The sequence below is a fragment of the Furipterus horrens genome, unplaced genomic scaffold (genome assembly GCF_987537825.1).
Source record: "Furipterus horrens unplaced genomic scaffold, mFurHor1.1.pri manual_scaffold_11, whole genome shotgun sequence".
NCBI classification, from domain to species: domain Eukaryota; kingdom Metazoa; phylum Chordata; class Mammalia; order Chiroptera; family Furipteridae; genus Furipterus; species Furipterus horrens.
Genome location: NW_028327181.1, coordinates 17,249,750 through 17,258,626, shown reverse-complemented (window position 1 = coordinate 17,258,626; position 8,877 = coordinate 17,249,750). Strand labels below are relative to the sequence as shown.

Here is an 8,877-nt window from a genome sequence, read left to right as displayed (position 1 = left end):
ACATGTACATAACTGACAAATTAAATTGGTTTTATCTGCAGTGATGATATTGCAAAAGTAAATGCAGTGAGCTTCATGTCCTGTGTCACAGATGAGGAGACTGTTCATCTGGTGTGAAGGGCTCACAAGTGCTGTCCTGAGAATTGTCCATAAATACACTCAGAGGCATGAGCAGAGGAGGAATTTTCGGCAAACATTTCAAGTTATGTGATACATGTACAGTTTTCATAGATCTGATTTGAGTAAGTAATTGGTAAAATTAATGGTTTCTGAAGGCTTCACATTTACTAGTGGGAAGTGTAGCATGCTTATACATTTTAGAAACTGACTTTTTGCCTTAGATTATAGTGTTCTGCATATCTGTGTCATGCGTTTTTTGTTAGGATTTTGTCTTAGGTGTTCTAACATTTGTTTATATTTTAAACAAAACTATGAACCTGTATTTTCATACTTATTGTCTTATATCAGTAGCAAGATAAATATCAGATGGCGATTTTTCTTTTTTTAATTTCAGTTATTCTGTTTTTCAGTTCTATAACTTCCATTTGGGTTGTTTTCATGACTTTTATTTCAAATCTTAGTTTCTCTTTTTTTCCCATTTGAACCAAGAATACTTGTGATCACTCACCAAATGGATTTTAGGACTCTTGTCAAAAAATATCTGTTACAATATTTCCTCATCTGAGTCATCTCAGTGTTAGTAGTAACAGATTCTCTTTTCTCATTCAGGTTTTGATATTTGTTGTTTTTTATTTTTGTTTTTTAATATGACAAGTGATGTATTTATACTGGATTCTGGATATTTGGGAGACTAGATTAGGACCCCCTGGGTCCCATTTACTCCTCCTGTAGTCAGACCACCCTCCTGTTGGGCTGCAGCAGATGGTCAGGGGGTGTATGTTCAGCTCCTACTGGCCCAAGCAAAGGTGACGCACTGACACCCCTGCTCTGTGCTGTTGACACCTTCCTGGGACAATGGGGCAGTGACTGTCACAAGCTGGTTCCCATAAAGTGGGGTGAGACAAGCCCACTGCTGGGCTATTTTGACCTCAGGGAGGGAAGCACAGGGCTGAGGGGAGCTGCTGGACCTGATGGGTATGTGTACTAAGCTCCTTACTTGGTTAGTTGGTCTCACTGACACCAGGAAAGAGAGGTGGCGATTGAAGGTCCAGCTCCTCTGCCTCCAGTCGTGTTAATGCTAGGTGGGGACAAGGCTCAGCTCTCACTGGTCCCCTCAGTCTCCAGCAGGGGACATAGGAATGCAGACTAGCTTCAACTTCTACCACCTCATTCATTCTTATTGCTGAGGGATGGGTGGAAGTTCAGTTCATTACTGGGCTTCCTGAATCATGGATGGGACCATGAGTCTTAACTTTTAATTATTTTGTCTTGTTATAATATCAGGGAAAACATGGCCTCCTGAAATATGTTGGGGATTGTTCCTCCTCTGTTTCCTTTTAAACTGCATGTTCACTACTTTATTATTTCCTAATTAAAAGTTTGGTATAATTAACCTATGAGCCCTGGCTGGTTTAGCTCAGTGGATTGAGCGTCGGCCTGCGAGCTAAGTGTCGCTGGTTCGATCTTCCAGTCAGGGCACATCAGAGAAGGAAAACTCTGACTCCAAAAAACCTCCGCTGCCTTGCGGCATACCTCTTCAGGGGAAAGGCTAAGGGAGTAAACCCCGACAGGAAATCCGGAGCCGGAGTCCCTAAGGCGGTTTGACGTTGTAGTCAACACCGGCAACTCCTGCGGCGCACCTGAAGCCAAGCTGTATTGACTCCATCTTTCCCTTGGACCCTTCAGCTGCGAAGAGAGGGGGGGTCTGCTGCATGGGCAACAGCAGACCCTCCATATCACCCTGCCCAGGCTCTGTAGCTTCAGCGTCATCGCAAGATGTCGATTCAACACGGGAGGAGACAGATACCATGTCACTCCCGAGTTGGACTGCACAGCCATTCTCGGCGGTGCAGATAGACTCTTAAGAAGCTACACCATCATCTCTCGAGACGGACGGCTGCCGACGACGACGGGAATTAACCTATGAGTAACCTGAGTCTGGGTGTGTGCCAACTGCATAAAGACCTTCTCCGATGGCACCCGAGTCCCACACTCTCCAGTGATCCCCCGAGCAGTTCAGTGCCAGATGGCACGCTGCTCCAGCCATGAGAACTGCGGCAGCAGGAGTGGATTTTGTCGCTTTCTTTGTACATTTAGATCCCAAAAGATGTTCATAATTGTTTGGAGCAGCTAAGAGACCTGCTTCCTCTGAGCCCCAGGAGAAGAACACAGTTCCCAGAAACAGGTCACAGTGAGCACATGAAGACAGAATACAAACTCACTCCTGGCGCAGTTTCCTGGGAGATGGGCTTGAGATGCTTTGGACCCAGTGGCCCACCAGAGCCCTCAGGCTACTCACACCTCTGATTCAGGCCTAGACCCTGGGCTAGGCATGGGTGGGATCAGCTGCCTCCCTCCTTGTCTCTCATGCCCCTGAGGGTTATGTAGCCCTGAGACCTGAGTGATGCCTGTGTAGATGTGAGCAGGCTGAAAAGATTTTAATAATGGATAAACAAAGTGTTCAGGGACAGTAATAGAAAAAACAAACAAACTCACAACCATGGTTCCTGAGAAAAGAGTTGTTAACTGAAGAAGTGACAACAGATGTCACACTGAATTAAATTTGGTCCCAGGAAGATCAGAGGGGACAGCCGCAGACAGAGAGAGCACAGCAAGGGTTTTGGTCTCACTTCCCCGTGACTCTGGAGCACTGTGTAAGTGCTACTGCCGCCGTGCCATGTATTACAGTAATAGTCAGCTTCGTCCTCAGGCTGCAGCCCGGAGATGAGAAGGAGCCCTGCGTTGGCCGAGGTGTCTTTGGATCCTGAGAAACGGCTGGGGACCCCGGAGCCCTGGTGCTTATCTGAGTCTGATTTAAATTTCAGTAGAAACTGGGGAGCACTCCCTGGCTTCTGCTGGAACCAGTATATGTGGTAGCCCGCAACAACAAAGCCGTTGCTCAGGGTGCAGGTGAGTCTGGCTGTTGCTCCCGGGGAGGCAGAAGCAGATGGGGGCTGGGTGAGCACAGGCTGCGAGAGGGAACCTGCAAACACAGACACCCATGATGTCCTGGAGGAAAGACAAGACAGAAGGACATTTCCAGCATGTGGGGGCAGAGGGTCTCGGGGAGCTGGGGAGTCAGGACATCCTGACCTGTGCAGTGAAGGAGGAGGGTGAGGAGGGAGAGTGGAGTCCAGGCCATGGTGCCGACGCCCCAGAGCTCTGCTGGGGCTGACCCACTGCTGATCTCTCTTATCCCCTGAGACACAGTAGAAAGGTTTCTTCATGCAAATTTGCTTCTTCCTCTGGCCAACCAAACCCCTCCCAAGGCCCTGGGTGCCCCCCAGTGTTCTGGGTCATATCTGGGCGGAGTGGGCCTAAGCTGAGCTGGCCTGAGGCTCTCCAGGGACCCAAAGGGGACTCAGATGCTGGGCCCAGTGAGCACAGATACCAGTAGACACGTGCCAGCTTTCCCAGCTGAGAGTCCCACATGGACCACTCATCAGAAACCATGGAGACCCCACTTTCCAAGCCCAGGCTCATCATGTCTGTGACCAGATGACAGGTGACTGACTGAGGCTCCCACCTCCCCTGTCACCTTGTCCACTGCCTGCTCCCTGCCCAAGGGCAGAGCGGGGCGCCTCCTCTGGTGCTGATGCTTCCTCCTTTCGGTCTGTTTGCTATTCGGGCCTCTTCAGCTAGATCAGCAAGAATTTATCCCACTTTATAAGGAGAACTTCAGGGAAATGGTGCCTCCTACCCAAGCTGTACATGGCATAGAACACACGTTAGTTGAGAACAGGGAAGTTCAGCCATGAAGTCACCATTCAGGTGACCAGGAATCCAGGCTTCTCACCTCCCACCTGACCCCTCACTAGATCTGCTCATAGAACACACAGTACATGTCAGGTGGGGTTTGTGGACAGTGACCTTTGCCATTTGTTTGTGCTTTTAAAAGAATGTGGAGTCGCTCCCATGTTTACAGCTGACTTCGTCGGTGGCTTTATGAATAAAATATGGATTACTTTTTTAGTCAAATGACCTGATTTTCTTTGTCAAGGGTTCTTTTTAGTGTCTGACTACGTTTGTCTTCCCTTCTTATTTTACACCAACCTGATGAGTTTAATGATATTTAAATATGTATGTAGATACTTTTGGAGAACAGAGTCTTTAGACCCACTGGATCACAATCCACATTCTGTAAGGTCCCCAGAAGGTTCCCGTGCAGATTGAACCAGAAAACTCACTGCCTCTTTCCCCTTGTGAGCATCTCACCTCCAGACAGATGTTCCCCAGGCTTCCCACTGAGAATGGCAGGCATCTCCCTCTTACCTCACAGAGCACAAATGAGTGACTAGAGGTAATTTGTTAATAACAAGATGATCTTGGCATAATTACACTAAAAAACAATAGGAAGTGTATAATAGCCATATTGTGTATTAGTTTCTACAATCAAAATAATACTTAGCAATCATTATATGTTTGTATACATTTTAAGACAGGAGAAATTGTTTATGTTAATCTTAAATAAAAAGAGTAATTTATAAAAGATAGGCATATAAGCTCCAACATCCCAATAAGTTTGGAAAAATTAAGTAAGGAATTATGAAAACATATGCATTCTGGAGAACACAGTTATGTTAATTGTTTCATGTTATTAATATCCTGGAGATGCCATATCAACATACAACAGACAGGGTGGATCATGTTCCTGGAGACTAGAAGTCTATATCATGAATGGCGGGACTTGTCCCTCTGACACTAGGGGATCCTCCGTTGTCCTTCCAGAGGTGAGGGAGGTTTTCCTGAAGTGTCTGGGGTGCCTTGACTTGTAACTGAAGAACTCCAACCTCTGCCTCCACCTTCACATGGAGATCTCCTTGTGTCTCCCTCTGTTCGTGTGGCCGTATTTTTATATGGACACTCGTCATGCTAGATTAGGAGGCCTCCCGACCCCAACATGGCCTCCTATTAATTACTTACATCCCCAAACAATATTTTTAAATAACAACACACTCTGAAATACTGGTGTTCAGATCTCAGCATACCTCCTTTGAGTACCCAGTTTAACAGCCAACATTTGGAGAAAATAATGGTTCCCAAACCTTATATTTAAAAAATATTTTAAATGCAATTCACACACTTGCATTGCAAAAAATATCTATTTTCTGATAAAACAAACCTCACTAATATACAAAAGAGGGTTTCTCCTAATTACTGGAGGAAATGTGTTTGACTTCAGCCCTTAGTTCTAACGCAGCTGTTACTGTTCCTCCTGGACTATAGAGGAATTGGATTCTACCTTTTCTGGACATGGTTCCCAGGTTCCATACCCGCTGACCCCCAGGAGCGGTCTCCTGTGTGGGAGAGGTGGACGAGGAAGAGAGGCCATGCAGAAGCTAACCATGGGGTCTCACTGTGGGGACTCTGCTTCAATCTCTAGTTGTCTGTACTGGGTCCAAGTGTCCCTTGGGTGGAGGCATCTCCTGCTGTCCAGGACACAGACATGAACATAAGAGGTCCTTAGAAAATGGGAGGCTATGAGCAGACTCAAAAGTAATGTGGTGAAGGGCCAGGCCTAGGTAATCAGGGGCACTGGGGAGACAGGTGCAGAGAGACAGACACCCACGTGGGCGTGTTGGCCAAAGCTTAGGAACAGCTTGAGCATTATGTCATCTGTCTGAGTGACTCACTCCTCTCAGAATCAGTCCTGCTAAACACCTGCTATGGAGAAACCTGGGGCCCTGCATAGCTAGTGGAAATGCCAGTTGTCCAAGCGCATGAAGAAATATTCTGTCATTGATTTGTAGGTTGTAAGATGCCGAGTCTCAGAATGTCTGCCCCGAATCAGTCAGGATACTCTGTGTAACGCTGGGTAACAAAGAAACACTCACTCCCAGACTGACGGCAAAACATGCAGCCAATAGAGCAGAGGTTCAGAGCATTTCCCAGCTGTCCATATAACAGGACTCCAGTTCCACTCAGTGTCCCTGGGATACCTGTTGATGGATACCCTGCCTCCTGGAGATTCTGACCCTGAGGACACTGGTTCAGCAGAGGGTGAACCCTGACTCCTGGAGAAATAGAGAAGCCTGAAATCTGCAGAGTCCAGAACAACATCCACTCAGAGAGAGGAGAGCTGTGTGTGTTTCGAAAAGAGAGTACATCTAATACACCCTGAGGGTCCAAGCATGAGGACAAGTGGCCCCCTGTCCATCTTATATGCCTCCCATCTCCTGAGGGCAGTTCTCCAGCAAACTTACTCCTGGGGCTGGTTCTCTGTAAGAGCCTTTAGGCCCTGGGGCCTGGAGCTAGAGAAGGCCAGTGTGTGAGAGGCCGCTCCCCTCGGACCAGGCTGAATCAGAGGCAGAAAGGAGGCATCTGGTGCAGATTAGCTCTTCATCGGAGGTCCAGGTCCCGAGGCGGAAGGATATCTGTGCACTTTCACCCTGAAGGCAGAGCGTCCTCAGCCATGGAGTCTTCACGTGTCAGGGAGCACAGGACAGGGGTGAGCACGCAGCCCCTTCTTTCAGCCCTGACACCACAGCCAGGCTCCACAGTACCCAGAGACCCCAGGTGCCTCCCTGGGGGTGACCAGCAGAGAGTGTTAACTTCTATTTTGTAAAAATAGCAATGCATGGGATTTCATTAATGTGAGCAAAATCTGTGTGCGACTGAGTTAGTTCTGATGTTCTCAGGAAACACATATTCTCAGGAGGAAGAAGAAATGTTTGTACGTTTTGAAATGTGCAGCCAGTCCTTCCTTTGTCCATGCCATCCAGGCTGACTTTTGCGGAGATCAGTATTTCCCAAGGGTGAATAACAAATACATCAACAGCTTCTATGGGAAATACTCAAAGGTTGGGTGGACACATCCTTTAAAGAAAAAAACAATAATTTTATTGTCCTATTACAGAGATCGGCTTGGGTGGTGGACAGCGGACAACTGTAACTGGGAGATGACAGCAGGAAAGAACTGGGCAGTGAGTTCGTGCTGGTCTAATATCTGTTACCCACCCTCCCTAGAGGCAGAGCCCTGGGAGCTACAGCAAGGACTTGGTACTGTTTTTCTGAAACCTTAAGTGAGGAATAGAATTAAGATCCGAAGAGCCATCAGGAGAGATGAGGCTGGTGGCGGAACCAGCAACAGGGAGAGGGGAGGAGAGGAGAGGGGAGGGGAGGAGAGGCCATTTGAGGGGCGCTGGCAGTGAGCGTCTGTAGGACGAGGTCTGTTTACATGTGCGGGCTGATCCAGAGAGAGAGGAAGTGGTCTAGGACCAGGGTGAATATTAACGTATCACCATGGACATATCATTAGCAACACAATATTGACACTTTAAGGCTTAATTTTGCAGGTGAACATCACTGTCCTTTTTCTTTTACCCTTAACTGACAACATGCTTATTGATTTCAGTGAGAGAGGGAGGGAGGGAGAGAGAGAGAGAGAAAAAAAAAAAAACGATAAAACATTGATCACTTGCCTCCCACACATGCCTGGACTAGTTGTGCCTGACTGGGAATCGAACCAACGACTCTTTGATTTATGGGACTTCACTGCAACCACCTGAGCCACACCGACCAGTGCAAACATGACTGTTTTGATCATCCTTTGTAGTTGCAGACACAGTATTAAGTTATTGCCTTACTACTCCCCTGTGCGCACGGACAGGGACTGGATTACCTCACCTGTGTGGGTCCCTGGAATGCCCGTCCTACCTTAGTTACTCATCCCTGCTCATGACCAGGTCTTACTGAGGAGTCTCCACTGTAGGTGCCTCCACAGAACTTCCCCAATAAAAGAGGCTCAGAGCCAAGGTCACTGGGCCCAGAGGTTTTTGTCTCACTTACTCGTCATCTGAGCCACTGTGGTAACTATAACTGCTCCCACTCTTATGCCATACAGCACAGTAATAGTCAGCCTCGTCCTCAGGCTGCAGCCCGGAGATGACCAGGAGCCATGCATTGGCCGAGGCGTCTTTGGCTCCTGAGAAGCGGCTGGGGACCCCGGAGCCCTCGTACTTATCGGAGTCTGGTTTATACTTCAGGAGATACCGGGGAGGGCTCCCTGCCTTTTGCTGGTACCAGTATATGTATGCACCACCAATACTGATGTCACTTCTCAGGGTGCAGGTGAGTCTGGTTGTTGCTCCCGGAGATGCAGAGACAGAGGGCGGCTGAGTCAGCACAGGCTGCGAGAGGGAACCTGCAGACACAGACATTCATGGGAACTTGCTCAAGAAATTGTACACTCTAAGAATTCTGAGCAAAAGGGGAGTAATATTGGGAGGTGCATGGGGTGCCTGAGCCCTGCCCCTACCTGAGCAGTGAGAGAGGAGCACGAGGAGGAGAGGAGTCCAGGCCATGGTGCACAGCCCCTAAGGCCCACAGTGGGGCTGGGCTGCCCAGGCCCCCTTTTCTTCCCCACCCTCCGCCAGGGGAGGGGCTGTCCATGCAAATGTGTGTCCATCCAGTGATGCCCAGCCCCTCCCTGAGCCCTGGTGCTGGGGGGATGGGGGTTGGCTTCACCCCTTGGGAGAGCCCTGGGGGAAGCACCTGCTGAGACCATACAAAGATGGGCTCAGGGGACTCTACAAGGCCAGAGTGAGAACAGCTGATGAGCCCCCATTGGGAGCACAAGGCCCAGCCCTCAGCCTCAGGCTCCACTGAGTCAATGGCCTTCAGTGAGCAGCTGTGTAGGTGACTCAGGACAGTCCCACAGCGCCTCCTGCTGGTTGTAGGGCACCACCTCCTCATGGCCCAAAGGCCTGGGAGCCCCGCTGGTTACAGCCTCTCACCAGGTTACTGTTTCTAGTCACA

General features: G+C 48.8%; 1 pseudogene; it reads right to left on the bottom strand.

Moving 5' to 3' along the window:
* Positions 1–7,904: 7,904 nt before the first annotated feature.
* LOC149997084 (immunoglobulin lambda variable 5-39 pseudogene) lies at positions 7,905–8,423 on the bottom strand (annotated as a pseudogene).
* Between the last annotated feature and the right edge of the window lie 454 nt (positions 8,424–8,877).